Genomic DNA, 15,245 nt, shown 5'->3' with positions numbered 1-15,245 from the left:
TAGCAATGTATTTGCTTGTAACGGGGCACGTCTCATTTCTCCCTTGATCTACTTAGAAAGACACAATGAAGAAACTTAAGGAGCATCAGAAATTGTGCTGGAAGGACCTTCTCCATTCTACCTAAATGTAAAAATATACAGCTGAAATTTACAGAAGCTCCTTAAAACTAAATTTCACAAATTCTTACAAACTGTCTAGGATGGACCTTAACATCAGTCTCAATGACAGCATACAGTTAACATAGAAAATATATATATTTAATTCACTGTATATTCAAGAATTAGTTGTCTTCCACAGTAGTAGAGACCACATTAAGAACAAAATATGTAGACATAAATATAGCTATCAATGATCCTGAGTATAGTTTCAGATAAAGACGACCATGCCCATGAGAGCAGACCCAGTACATTTCAATCATCCAAATTAAAAATATATAACTTACCTAATAAATTCCAAACCTGTTTCTTAAGGCTGCTCCCTAGAATCATTATGGAAAAATAAAGATAAAAAGTAGAAGCAGAAAGCCATTGTCATGGAAAAAGAATTAATCATAACAGATTATATAGAAACGAGGATGCCCCAGTCGCTTAATCTCTTACCAAAAACCAGAGCATTTGGTCTTTGGCATTCGCTGGAGAATTAAACAGGCACTGGAAGCTGCACTGGAAGATGATCCTTCCTCCCAGATAACGTACTTAGCAGTCTCTGAAACTGGACTCCAAATAGAGCACAAGCAGTGGGAAATCTACTGAGCGAGCGCCAAGGACTTAGATGCTGAGTGGACCAAAGAGGGGGCGGCAGCTAGTATCAATGCAAGTAATGCCTGCTTCATAAAACACTGTTCATAAACCTGTGATACCATTTCAATCTCCTTTCCAAAATTAAATTTAGGAAGACTCTTGGAAATTTTTCCATTGTGTACTGTCATCACATGAAATCAAGTAACTACATTTAAAGAGTAAGTATTCTATCAAAAATGTCATTTCCAACTATAAGATAAATTTTTTAATTAAATAAAAGTGAGAATATGTTAATACCTTGTTAAATAGGATATTGCCAAATTTCCAAATATTAAAAATGTTTTCTTTGCTGTGAAGCTTCCCACTCAATAAGGTTTCCTAAGTCAATGGTTCTTTAACAAAGGTCTTTACAAAAACACTGAGATAAGTTTTCCATCATTTTTATCACAAACTACTCAATGACATACACTTATTTGGACCACTCTAGACAAAACAGATAATTCTTATGGTATTTTAATTTATCAGCCAGATTAGGTTAACTGAAGTGAAAAGTCTCACTTAGTAACCCTAAGAAAATAAAAAATAAAATAAAAAACAAACCAAAAATCCAAACTTATAAGAGGAGAAAGAAAAGTGTGCATCGCCATTCATAACTCTCTGTCTTGATGATGGATGAAAGCTATCAGATGTCCCAGGCTCCTACTGCCACCTTATCTCTGAAGCCAAATTAACCCTGTCTTAATTGAAAGGAGTTTAAGTTACTTTTCTCAGATTATGTTATCACAACCACAAAAATAGTTAATACACCTGACTAAAAGTTTTTCCCAAGAACATTCCTCCAATGAATCATGCAATCTGTAAAAAGCACATGCATGGCATCAGTCAGTACATTCCTCATCTGAGGGCTATGTGAGAATCTGAAATTATAAAGACTGGATTTGGATGGCAGATGCTGAATGCCAAATAGATATATTAAAAAACAAATCCAGAGATTCCTTCCGGTCTGGGCCCAGGAACTGAGCAGATCCAAGACGGCAGCTCTGCCCCCAATCACACAGAACCCAGAGGAAGTGGGGCTCCCAGGAACTCTAACAGGGGCAGTATCTTAGGTAAGCAGACAGCAACATTCACCTCAAACAGGGAGTAACTAGGACCCACAAGGACTCGGGAAGTCACTCCTGGACCAGAGCACTGGTTCCCTTTGGTCTGGACCAGAGCACTGAGCAGGTCTTCAGCGGCAGCTCTGCCCCCAAGCTCTAAGAACCCAGAGGAAACGGGGCTCCCAGAGCTCTAACCTGGGCAGCATCCTGTCTGCGCTTGAGCACTGAGAAGATTTTGGGCCCCAGCGCTTACCCCAGTAGTTACACCCACCCCATACAGTTCTGATACAACCAAGATAATAGGAAAGACAGGCTCCAGTCAGGGACAGGGCAGGTAGCACTAAGGAGATACAGATGGCAAAAGGCAAGCCCAAGAACATAAGCATCAGCAACCCAGGGTACTTGGCATCATTAGAACCTAGTTCTCACACACTAGAAGATCCTGAATTCCCCATATCACCAGGAAAGCAAGATTCAGATTTTAAATCACTTCTAATGATGATGATAGAGGACTTTAAAAAGGACATAAATAACACTCTCAAAGAATTTGAGAAGAACACAGGTAAACCGGTAGAAACCCTTAAAGAGGAAACACAAAAATCCCTTAAAGAATTACAAGAGAACACAAACAGGTGAAGGAATTGAACAAAACCATCCAGGACATAAACATGGAAATAGAAACAATCAAGAAATCACAAAGGGAGACTAGGCTGGAGATAGAAAACCTAGGAAAGAAATCAGGAGTCATAGACACAAGCATCACCAACAGAATACAAGAGATAGAAGAGAGAATCTCAGGTGCAGAAGATACCATAGAAAATATCAACCCAACTGTCAAAGAAAATGCAAAATGCAAAAAGTTCTTAACACAAAATATACAGGAAATCCAGGACACAATGAGGAGACCAAACCTAAGGATAATAGGTATAGATGAGAGTGAAGATTCCCAACTTAAAGGGCCAATAAATATCTTCAACAAAATTATAGAAGAAAACTTCCCTAATCTAAAGAAAGAGATACCCATAAACATACAAGAAGCCTATAGAACGCCAAATAGACTAGACCAGAAAAGAAATACCTCCCGTCACATAATAATCAAAACACCAAGTGTACAAAACAAAGAAAGAATATTAAATGCAGTAAGGGAGAAAGGCCAAGTAACATATAAAGGCAGACCTATCAGAATTACACCAGACTTCTCACCAGGTACTATAAAAGCTAGAAGATGCTAGACAGATGTCATACAGACCCTAAGAGAATACAAATGCCAACCCAGGCTACTATACCCAGCAAAACTCTCAATTACCATAGATGGAGAAACCAAGATATTCCATGACAAGACCAAATTTACACAATATCTTTCCACAAACCCAGCATTACAAAAGATAATAGCAGGAAAGCTCCAATACAAGGAGGGAAATTATACCCGAGAAAGAGCAAGAAAGTAACCCTCTTCCAACAAATCCAAAAGAAGACAGCCACACAAAGATAACTTCACCTCTAATAACAAAAATAACAGGAGACAACAATCACTGTTCCTTAATATCTCTTAACATCAATGGACTCAGTTCCCCAATTAAAAAACATAGGCTAATGGACTGGATACATAAACGGGACCCAGCATTTTGCTGCATAGAGGAAACCCACCTCAGTGCAAAGACAGACTCTACCTTAGAGTAAAAGGCTGGAAAACAATTTTTTAAGCAAATGGTCCTAAGAAACAAGCTGGAGTAGCCATTCTTAAATCTCCAGCCCGAGAACACAAAGGGGAGGGGGAAACTCGTGGCTCTGTATAGGTAGTAGAGGGTGGCCTTGCCAGGCATCAGTGGAAGTGGACAGCCTTGGTACCTGAAAGTTTGGATTCCCTAGTGTTGGGGAATTGCAAGAGCAGGGAGGCGGGAATGAAAGCATGGTGGGAGCACACCCTCATAGTAATTGGAGTGGGGGAATGGGGTAAGGGGTTAGGCATCAGTGGAAGTTGAGGGCCTAGTTTGGATTCCCTGATGTTGGGAAATTTGAGAGCAGAAAGGCAAAAATGGGAGGATGGTGGGAGCACACCCTCATAGAAACTCCCAGAATTATGTGGATTAGACATGACAGAGGCAGGCCGCCAGAAGACTAGATTCCAGAATTCAAACAAATAATTATCTTGATACTAAAATTTGTTTTGAAAATTGTATATTGCAGAATACATAGCCTTGGTGCATCTACTCATCAGGCAAGCTGAGCAGACCTGCTCGAACCTCTGATGTCCTGGAATTCCAGCTGGATGCAGTGAAGACACAGTGTCAGAGGCTTATCAATTTACTCTTCCCCCAACCCCTCTTCTAATATTTCAACACACATAATCAGCTTGAAGAAGTTAATGAAGAGTCAGCACCCCTATTCCCTGGGCTTGAGGACTGAGGTGGTTAATATTGGGCTGTCTTTCTAGGGAAAAGGAGTGGTTTTGGTGGAACAGGGAGGATTAGCTAGGATTTATTGCATAGCCATAACCTACTGGTAGAAATATGTATAATTGTTCTTAAGATGAAGTTATAATTTCTTAAGTGGTACAAAATTTACTTTGATTTCAAATTTAAGGTTTTCATTGGTACGAGCTTCTTATTAATATAAAAGTGAGATGAATATTGTTACTAACATAGGTATTGCACCTGTATAACACATTTAGGAATACAAGGCTTAGACCCAGTCCTTCTTTAACTTTTTTAACTTATTTGAGATGGTTAGCCTGTGAGTTAAGGGCCTATAGCAAATTCATGGCTTTGAGTTTATTGTTAGGGTGTTTTCTACATTTTCTTTAGAAATAGCTGAGAGGAGTTAACAGACAACAGTTCGGATTGCCTTACATAAATAGTTGGTTTTCAAAACATCAGAAATCCACAGAACTGACGTTACAAACATTTCTGTATTAATGTTCATTTTGATTAGAGACCTGTCTGCTCCTGACAGTTTCATGTCTTGGATTCTAAGAAGAAATTTAACATCTTTGGTTAAATTTGGTTAAATTTGGTTAAATTCCAATTGTGGTGAGTCAGCCACTAGGCAAGAATTGCCTCTTTCCATCTACAGACAAATTGCTGTCCAGAAAAAGACACACTTACAGAACAGTTGACTGATTATATCTGCCAAGACAGAGTAATCAGCCCTTAATAATTCTGCATCGCTAGGTCTGTCAGATGATCCTGGGCCAGAAAGCTGAAGATCAGATGCTCCAACGTTCTGTAGTATAGGGACTTTCCAGGTGTTCAGCGGTCTCTATAAATTGGCTATGTTTTAGAAACTATGCTTTGTGCTTCCCATAATTTCAGTTAACTCAGTCATTCTGGATTTCTGATGGGGTTGAAAACTTATAGTCTCATAGCCAATCCTTGCTATTTACTTTGAGAGAAAAGGTTTGAGAGGATGGTTTTCAGCTGACACTCATTCTAAAGCCAAGAGGGAAAAAAAAGCCAGGTTTAGAACTAAGTCTTTTATTTAGGAGAGATGACAGAGGTTCTGCTTAGTCAACAAAATGATGGACTGGGTCTATCTTGCACCTTACTGACATAAAATGATATAGTTATGCTCTAACTGTATTTTGAAAGAAAAGTTTTATTTTACCAAAAAGGGTGATGTGTAGGAGGAGCTAGGTGGGAGGATTAAGGAGAGGAGGAGGAGAAGGAGAGGAGGAGCTAGGTGATGAGAGAGAAAGAGAGAGGGGGGCCAGACATGGAGGCAGATGTTCACATGTCTCCGCCAGTCAAAGATAGTTGATATATGTAGGTTGGGTATTAGATTACACTCCTAATTGATATTGAGCATTACCAAATTTATAAAGCCATTGGTTAACATTAAAAAAAAAAGTTGTATAAAAGCAAAAAGGAGAAGGGGGTATGGGATAGGGGTCTTCTAGGGAGGGAAAATGGGGAAAGGGGATGGTATCTGAAATGTAAATGAAATATCCAATGAAAAAAAGAAAAAAGTAAAAAAAGAAAAAAAGAAAAAAAAAACCAAATCCAATGACAAATTTAGAAGGATCCATCACTCATAAAGCACAAAGTTTAAGAGTCAAAGTTCTCTCTGACCCTAATTAAAGGCCCCTTTCCTTCAATGCAGAAGAGAAACAGAGCTGGAAATCCATCAGAATTTAGTTACATGAGTGGAAGAAATTCAAATAAAACTAAGTTTTCAGATAAGGCCAACCCATCCAAAAGTCACGGTCCTCTAAGACCCACAACAGAACATGATGCTTGTACTGCAAGTACCTGACATAAAAATGGCCCAGCTGAACCTAGAAGTGGAGGCTACTCCTCCTAGTGGTGTGGAAGACCATCTTAATTACAAATAGACAGAAACTTCGGATACAGTAGATGTCTTAGAAGGCTGAACTGTCCATTCACATGCCTCCTCCTTGACACTTGGTAATCAATAATCTTATCTACCAGCAGGCACGGAAGGAGTGCTGTCTACCTAGATCCTAAATGTGCTGAATTAAATACTAATTTATTGACTATCCGATATAGTTTAATATTCTAGTAAGGTCCATTCAGAGTGATATCAATATGCAGCTATAATAACTCCTGGAAATTTAAACAAATAATAAAGGTTTGCACTGAATAAAGTACAGATACCATTAGTGTTGTGAAAGATTGTAGAGGGAGGGAACAAAAGATATAGGTATTTATTTTAGAATAATTCTATCATTTAAGGCTGGAAAATGCAATGGTATAATTATGTTCCCTAAGAATGTTGTCAGAACATTTCAGTAACCAATGTGGTACAGATCCCCTAGTGAGGAGACACTGTACAAACTGATGGGAGTATGACAGACATGAACCCAGGCTAAGGATAAAAGATGTCATTAGGAAATTGGAACCTCCTAGGACTGGTGGATATGATAATACGATAAGACTTTAGAATAGCAGAAGCTAACAGGATATAGTTAATACCTTCAGAAGTCAGTAAGAAGGGCAGCAAAGCTAGAATAACAGGAAATTCAGACCCTAGATTTATGAAAAAAATAAGAAAGAAAATATGGTATTTTGGGGACAAAAGATGATAGATAAATAAATAGACAATGGATGGATAGATGGATGATAGATAGATAGATAGATAGATAGATAGATAGATAGATAGATAGATAGAAACAGATAGATAGAACTGGTCATTTCATATAAAAGTAACAACCCCATGCCCAACAGTAAAATTCTGACCCAAGGAGATAAGCAGATATCCAGAAAGAACATTTAACACCACCACAGCCAAGTCAGGTAGTTGTGATTTTCCATGTCCATTCCAAGCATTTTAAGCCATTATATTCAATTAACTATAAACTAAAGAAATGGACATGTACAGATTTTTGAGGTCTAAATACTAGATCTAATAGACACAAATATTCAAAAACACTAAAGGACCACGGTGTAACGGGACTGCCAATTAAAGTAGACATATATTTAATTAAATAATAATGAAGTCCCAAGAGTGATAAACCAAATCTGAGACTCACAGTTCAACCTGAATATAGCTTAAATAAATCTCTTAACCCCTTCAATAACATATGAAGATAGAAAGAGTACTAAATTGACCAGAACAATTTCTTTTTCCTGTTTTTTTTCCCCAAAGTACTATGAACTAGAAGGTGCTAGGCATACTAAATATACATCAGGCTTTTAGCCATAACCTTAGGAAAAGCAGTGACAGTAAGCAAAGGCATATAAAGGCTGTCTTAAAGAAAAGAAAATCCTACACATGCCTAATAAGTACTTTAATTACAGCAATCATAGCTCTTCATATTATTTTATGAAACTGTAAAACAAGTCAAATGATTGTAGCATGCCATAAGGTTATATAAAAGACCTCATAGCTACAAAATAAATAATAAGGCAGGTGTGCCTATCATGATGAAAAAGTATTACAGACAAAAAAGGGCTCACTATTTTAGACACAGCTTACTTTCAGATTAAGAAATACTGACTTAAGTCCTTACAGAGCTTTGAGGAAAATCACTGCGATTCCAAAGTTTATGCTTAACCAGATACAAACAAGAGAGAAAAGGATTAAGTAAACACATTCTATGAAAATACTTGTTTCCTTTTAAAATTACTGAAAACATTTACTGTTTCAATGAAAAATAATTCTATTTTCAAAGTGAAAAACAATATATTAAAATGCTATCAAAAGCAGATTCAGAAATAGCTGCACTAAATTTCAATGAAAAGAAGAAAATGCATTGCCTTATCCTTGATTGGCAATTAAGTGATACATGATCTGAATTATGTCCACGCACAGCTGTACATCTTGAAACCTGACTTCCAATATCTAAAACTGCATCTGTACCTGAAGATAGCAGCCTGAAGAGAAAAGTGGTTAAAGCATACTATAGAACAGGCCCTGGCCAGTGACTAGCATGCTTACTACAAGAGAGGTACACACACAGAACAAGCTTCTGTCCACATGAACTAGGGACCATATAAAGACACAGTAAGAAGGTGACCACCTCTCTGCTAAAGAAGGAAGAGCCTCTCCTGGTGATTGGAAGCTCCTGAGTCTGCTGCTGTGCCGCCAGTTGGCAGTACTTTCCTATGGCAGCTACAGCAAGCTGACAGAGATGAGCACATTCTGTAAAACGCTTTTAGTATTTATTGTAACAACCAATACAATTAAAATTAGCATAAAATGAAGATAATCAATGTTAACGATGGAAAGCAATTTTATGTATTTAGGGTGACAATTTACTTAAATTAGACTTTCAGGAAAACAATTTGGTATTTTAGCATTAAAAAGCTGATATATTCTGACCCAGGCATAGATAATCAGATAATCTTTTTAGAGTAAAATCTTGGGAATATAAGATATCATCATTATCATCATCATTAACTAAGACAAGTGATGGTTAATAAATTATTCTAATATTAAAATCACTCTAAATTATTGTTAATTATGTCAATTATATTGATTATACTAATATTGGTATTAGTTATTAGTTAATATAATTTTATTATAATATTATATAATATATTGTAATAGTATATCAATTAATATTAATTAATAGTTAATATTAATAATTGGTCAATAATCAATTACTGTTTATTTTCAGGCTATATTCTAAGTGTGTTACATATTCTTGTTCTTTTAAGATTAAAAAAGTCATCATGTTATTTATTAACTACATTTAAAAATCACCAAATCCAAAGATTTGTTTTTAATTTATTACAGTTTTCTATAGATTTTAATCAAATGATAGAGAGGTGGTCAGAGAGTATTACTCTAATACCAAACCACTGAGAAGCATAATGTAAATGATGACAAAACAGAAGTTTGCATTATATGCAAGACTTTACCAACTCACACAAAGTTATGTTCTACTCCTTTAAATGCCCTAATCATATATTACCCTTTCTATGTATTTTCTCCTCAATTATATTTACACAATAATTCATGCTAGTACAAATAAGTATGAGACATAATGCTCTTTCCTAATACCAACCCTCAAATGTCTAGATGAGTAATCAAACGGAACCACAAATAGGGGTCAAAAGATTGGATGCAAGCAGTTTGAGAATTTTAAACAGACGCTAGGAGACTCCTCAAACATCAGACCCATCTGTGAGGACAGAGAGAGAAAGATGTCTGGCTGACTGGGTAACAAGACTCCCTGCACTTCGATAGCTAGAGGCAGCTTAGCAACAAGGCTGTCAGGCTGTGGAGACTGAAGCCCTCACTGATTCATTACTTGGATCTGATGCTGAAAGTGCATATTTACAACAACAACAAAGTCATCAAGCTTAAACATTACACGTTTTAAGAATAAAGATTCAAAGAAAAGACATGATTAATAAAGCAACTTCATGTATAAGAGCTAGCAAGAAAAATCAATAATTTAAATATGGAAGTGAAGTTTAGAGATTTAGAATTCATTGTTTCTTGATATAAAAGTAAAAAAGAATTAATTCCTTATAGACATAGGGGAGGGAGAGTTGTAGTAACTAATTAATTTGAAATAAGCAAAATAATTGCCACGCATCAGCATTAAGGATCTAGTGGGGCTCCAAGAATTTAATTTCTTAATCCCGCAGACAACATGAGTCTCCTCAGGCAACATTCAGCAATTATAAGGGAGACTGTGATACAACTGTTTAAGTCATGCTCTAACAAAAGGTAAAACGAAAGTTTGAATGACAGTGCTTTATAAAGATACAAAGATGCTTTCAGAAGCCATGGGTTATTCAATGAAAACCCTGTGCCAGGCGGGCTAACTGCTAGCAGTTAATAGGAGAGGCTGCTGAGTCCCCACAGCACTTGGTTGCCCACTAGAATGGCATCACGAGACCCTATTGCTGAAGACACCATATGCTTTGGTAGCAGGACCCAGAAATCAAGCTGGAACTAAGAGATGGGTAACAGCCTCCTTCCTTGAGGACTAGCTCACATTCTACCAGAAGGCGCTAGGCAAACTGCTGGGAGAGAACTGCCATAACCACCTTCTTCAGCTGTGCACCCTGTGTGCCACACTACTGATCCAGCTAGGGAAGATGCAGCTACCAAAGCAATAGCAGCAAGTCAGGAACAAGGGAAGCCAATGGCTTTCTAGTTTGATTTTTGACCCACCTCACAGGAAGAAACCCATGTCTAATACTGTTAGCTTGGTCAAAAATTCATGTCTGGGAAGGTCATAGACCACAGAGGGAAAGTTACTGTTATTGTTTGATCAAATGGATATAATATGCACATCGAATTGCCAGCTAAATAGTTATGTTTATGCCCAAAGATTAATGCTGACATAAGCTTTGATCAGAGAAAAAGCTCCTCACTACAGTGCATAGCAGCAACTACAGAGACTCATGGGTGATGAGTGATGAAGCACACAGACGAAACTGGGATTGTGGAATGCTCCCCCATATTCACTGTCCTGACACCAATCAGTACCACTCCACCGTAAGGCTCAGGGGAGAAACACCTCAGAGGCAGAGGGGAGAGTAGAAGCGGTGGGAACACTCGTGTGATGTGGAGCACTAGTGTGAAGTGGAACACTACTGCTCTGCTGACTTCACAGCAGAATGCTTATAGACACAAAACCTGAACAAGAGTAGACTTGGTAACATTGTCCTCTGGGTGTTGGGAGGGTGGCCAGGAGATTCATTGGTGTGGGACTGTTAGGCTGAGACTTCAACCTTCATGGAGTGGCTATGCTCAGCTTATAGTCACTGAAGAAGGAAAGATTTCTTGTTCTTCAGTTTAGTGTAACCACTAATAAGGAGTCCATATTCTTATAAGTAATCCCTGACCCAGGATCCTATAAGAAACCCTAAAATTATGCAAAGGTCACACCCGGCCCGAATGAAGAATAGAAGTGAGAAGATCTGGGAAGAGTCAGATGGCTATCAGAGATGAGAGGGAAGCAAAAAGAGGTTATCCTACACTACACTCATGTACGAACATATCACCTTTAAAGTAGATGTTCACTAATAATTAGTTAATATTAGAACAGAAGAACTGTGATATAAGCAAAGTCACTTAAAGCTCATTTATCCTATTGTTAGGTGCAGTAGCCATACCCTACTGATACTGACAAGTGTCCCTCAGAGCAGGAGCTCTGGCTGAGGTCATCCAGTGTTTTCATTAAGGTTTAGTGTACAGCACGCACATTAAATTGTCATTGTCTAAAAACCCAGTTGGAAGACACTTTAGCATCACCACCTATAGTTGAACATGTGAGTGGAACATGTCCAAAAAAGTTCTTACAAATGTATTCATGAAGACATATTAAAAATATTTGTAGTATTTTCGTAACAACAAAAAATGTAGAAACAATGAAAACAACCCTCAGTGAACAAGTGGACAGAATGCACTATAATCTTATGAAATAGATTATTCATCAGTTGGATGAACTACAATATCTCAGAACAATATAAGTGAAGTATAAAATAAGGCAGAAAAATATCTTTTTATAAAAATGAGACAATTCGTGCTTTTCAGAGGCACATGAATTGGGAACCAATATAAAACATAAAAGAATTACGATCTTTGGGGTCAATCTGATTAGGATAAATTGAAGAAGCTGAATAAATAAAATGAGGTAAACAAACATGTAAATTTTACTTTACCTCTAGTTAGAGATGGTACATTCATGAACATTTATCACATTGCTGTGAAATAATGGATTTCTGAAGAGCTAATATTAGGGTATCTTCTTACCATAAACAGAAAAAAAAACTATGCAAAGTTTATGAAGTAAGCAGTTTAGGAGCTGACGAGACAGACGCTGGGATTCATGAGAGAAGGGGTTCCGCAGTTGCTCTCTCCCTGTGAACAGCTCCACGAGGAAGGAAGTGAGCCAAGCAAGAGGACAGTCTGAGCAAAGTGTAAGAATCAAGTTTGGAGAATGTGAGCTGCTGGGAGAAGGGTCAGTGTTCCTCAAGAGTGTAGATCCTGATAAAGCAACCAGATTCCAGGAGAAGGCCCCACATCTAAGAATATTTAAACACCCTTAATGGGGAGGTAGGGTGAATATGATCAAAACTCATTGTATGAAACTTTCAAGGAACTAATTTTAAAAGATTTTTAAAATACAATTTGGAGGATGGAAGCACTTCCTGCTCCATGACTGGCGCTTAGATCTCAGCACCATATCAAGAAACTTGACATGGTAGTTCTGTCAGAAGATCAGTTTCCTTTAGATGAAACACAAAGTAGAATCTTCACAAGAAACCATATACAATAAATGTACAGAGGGAGGAATGAATCCAGAGTCTTAAGAATAGAGAACAATAGAGAAACAGTTCTAAAGATGACCAGTGTGGGAAAACATGGCAGATGACACAGATCAGCAACAGACTACCAATACTGTAGAGGAGCCCCTGTATCTTATCAGGCTCAGCTTGGATGAGTGAATTTATAAGAAAATGAGAAATGACTGAGAGCTTCGAGGCAGATTACATGCTTATGAGAAACATTTAAATATGATCCTGGGGATCCAGAAGAAACTGTGATGACAATAGCAATTGGTGAGGAGACATATGAAGAGATACATAAATCCACAAAATGAAACATCTCTATGCTCTTTGTCAGGGAGATGATGTTGTTCTAGTCGCCCCTCCATTGAGAGTTGGCTGAGACAAAAGTGAAGACAGTACAGGAAAGTGGAGACTTTGCCTCTTGAGATGTACAGGACACTCCCAGAGAGAGAAGCTCACACTGATAGTCAGAAATAACCTGAGGATCCCTCTCCCTAAAAAAAATTGTTTGCAAATAACTCACTGGTTCTTCAAATGACCTGTCCCTTTTTCCAGCCCTCCAGTCAGTGTGACCACCTTGGTTTGCCTATTGTTCTTGCAGTTGCGTTCCAGTTATTTTAAATTTGATGTTTCCTTTTTTATTTAAAAAAAAAAAAAAGATGACCAGTGTGTTGCAATTATCAGATAAGTACTTTAACTGCATAGAGCTTATGAAAGGATTTTCTGAGAGAACCAAGATATATATTCAGGAACTGGGAGAATTTAAGGAAATTAATGGTAGTTTACATTAAAAAGCAAACCCCTCTACCCTCTGAGTGCTGAGATTAAAGGCATGTGACACCACTGAACCAATCAGGTAGATATCTGAGTTCTAGTCCAGTCTGGTCTACAGAACAAGAAAATCTCTGCCTCATAAAACAAACAAACAAAACAAGCAAAACCCTCTCAGGATCCAAAGAGCTGTTTAAAGAAGGAACAGAAAACTTCTAGACCCAGAGGGCATAGATGACACCAGGGAAACAGCATCTTTGAGATACAACAGAACTGAAATACCTCTGAAATCTCAGAGGCAGTGGGAACATGCACAGGGCCCGCACTGGTTCAAGCCAGAAAGTTTCCCCATCATGAGAGGGAAACTGGACACAAGCTCCCATTCCTAACCAAGAAGCTATCTGTAATTAACATTTCCTTACAAAAGAAAACCAGTTTTCTCCAATGGATTCTTACTAGGTATCTTAACCACATAAGGGTAGGTTCCATGCCCAGCAGCAGACAGCCAATGCAAAATAAACTTAATGGTAGTTTTGTAGATTTTTACCGCACATTGCTTTGTTTGGGCATCTTTTGTAACATTGGTATTTTGCTTGCATATTATGGTTTCCAAATATGTGTTTTTATGGTGTGTGTGTGTGTGTGTGTGTGTGTGTGTGTGTGTGTGAGAGAGAGAGAGAGAGAGAGAGAGAGAGAGAGAGAGAGAGAGAGAGAAGGAGGGAGGGAGGGAGAGAGAGAAGGAGGGAGGGAGGGAGGGAAGGAGAGAGAGAGTGAGTTAGTTGTGTGCTTCTGGCTTTCTTTTTAATTCTGGTTTGTTTGTCTAATTGTTTTCTAAAAGAACAATAAAAGGCAGAGTTGGGTCGGTAGGGAGGTGAAAAGTGTCAGAATACACTCCAGGAAGGGAGTGCTTGTGACAACACTCCAAGAAATATGAATCTTGTGACCTTAGTTTCTTCAAAACATAGAATTGTACTTGGAATGTGTTTTCCTGCTCCTCCCAGGTGTAGCAGATAAAGTAAGTTTACTTCATATTGCCCATTATAGTTTGATCTTGTTTTTCAATTAAATGTTTAAATTATCCTTTATATACCTCTATGGAAAAATGTTTTTGCCACAGCTGGATTATCCTTATGACTATATACAACTTGAACTTAGGATAACTTTACTCCTGTGACCATTCTTAACTCTCACAGTATAAATTTTCTGGGGCTTTGAATAATAGTGACTATTGCAAGAGACTTTTGTCTGTGTCATTTATCAGCTCTATTTATCCAAGGTCCCACCACCTCTAGAGTGGTGACAGAAAAGGATCTGGAAAGAGCTGGGGAGCAGAGGACACCATGCTCAGAATATAGTGGATAAAAAGAAAGGTTTCAGGTTATTTTTATTTTTATTTTTTAAGCAAAGAACAGAAACTAGAGAAAAGGCTTGGTATATAAAGTGAGTGTAAGCCTAAGGATCTAGTTTCGGTCCCCAACACCCAAGTGAAAGCCATATGCACTGGTAGGTACCTGAAACTACAGCATTGTGAGCAGACACATGCAGATCCATGGAACTTCCACGTTAGCTAGTTCAACTGAATTGTGAGCTCCAAGTTGTAAGATATACTTTCTCAAAAAATAAGATGGACTAAGATCAAAAAAGAAAAAAGAAACCAAACATTGGCCTCTGGCCAACATGGGCAAGTACACGTGCACACAGACACACACATACACACACACATATACACACAAACAACATGCATGTACATATTCCCACATGAAAATGTACACATAACACATATACAAATAACCTATAAAAGGAAATATAACTTTTGAGAAGAAATAAAATAGAATGCAAGATTTTTGTGGCAGTGGTTAGGTAATAAAAAGAAAGAGACCTGGGTAGAGAAGACAAGCAACTACACTCATTCAGCCAA

At 37.8% G+C, this 15,245-nt stretch overlaps 1 protein-coding gene and 1 pseudogene across 48 annotated transcripts in view; one reads left to right on the top strand and one right to left on the bottom strand.

The window, feature by feature from the left end:
- The window catches only part of Rims2 (regulating synaptic membrane exocytosis 2), a 465,628-nt gene that overhangs the window by 263,439 nt on the left and 186,944 nt on the right, over positions 1-15,245 (bottom strand). The window lies entirely within an intron of this gene.
- Positions 12,629-12,935, top strand: LOC117718610 (U6 snRNA-associated Sm-like protein LSm3 pseudogene; annotated as a pseudogene).

Source organism: Arvicanthis niloticus, chromosome 13 (genome assembly GCF_011762505.2).
Source record: "Arvicanthis niloticus isolate mArvNil1 chromosome 13, mArvNil1.pat.X, whole genome shotgun sequence".
Taxonomy (NCBI): domain Eukaryota; kingdom Metazoa; phylum Chordata; class Mammalia; order Rodentia; family Muridae; genus Arvicanthis; species Arvicanthis niloticus.
Note: the sequence above shows the minus strand (reverse complement) of the source record. Positions and strands in the feature narration are given on the sequence as shown.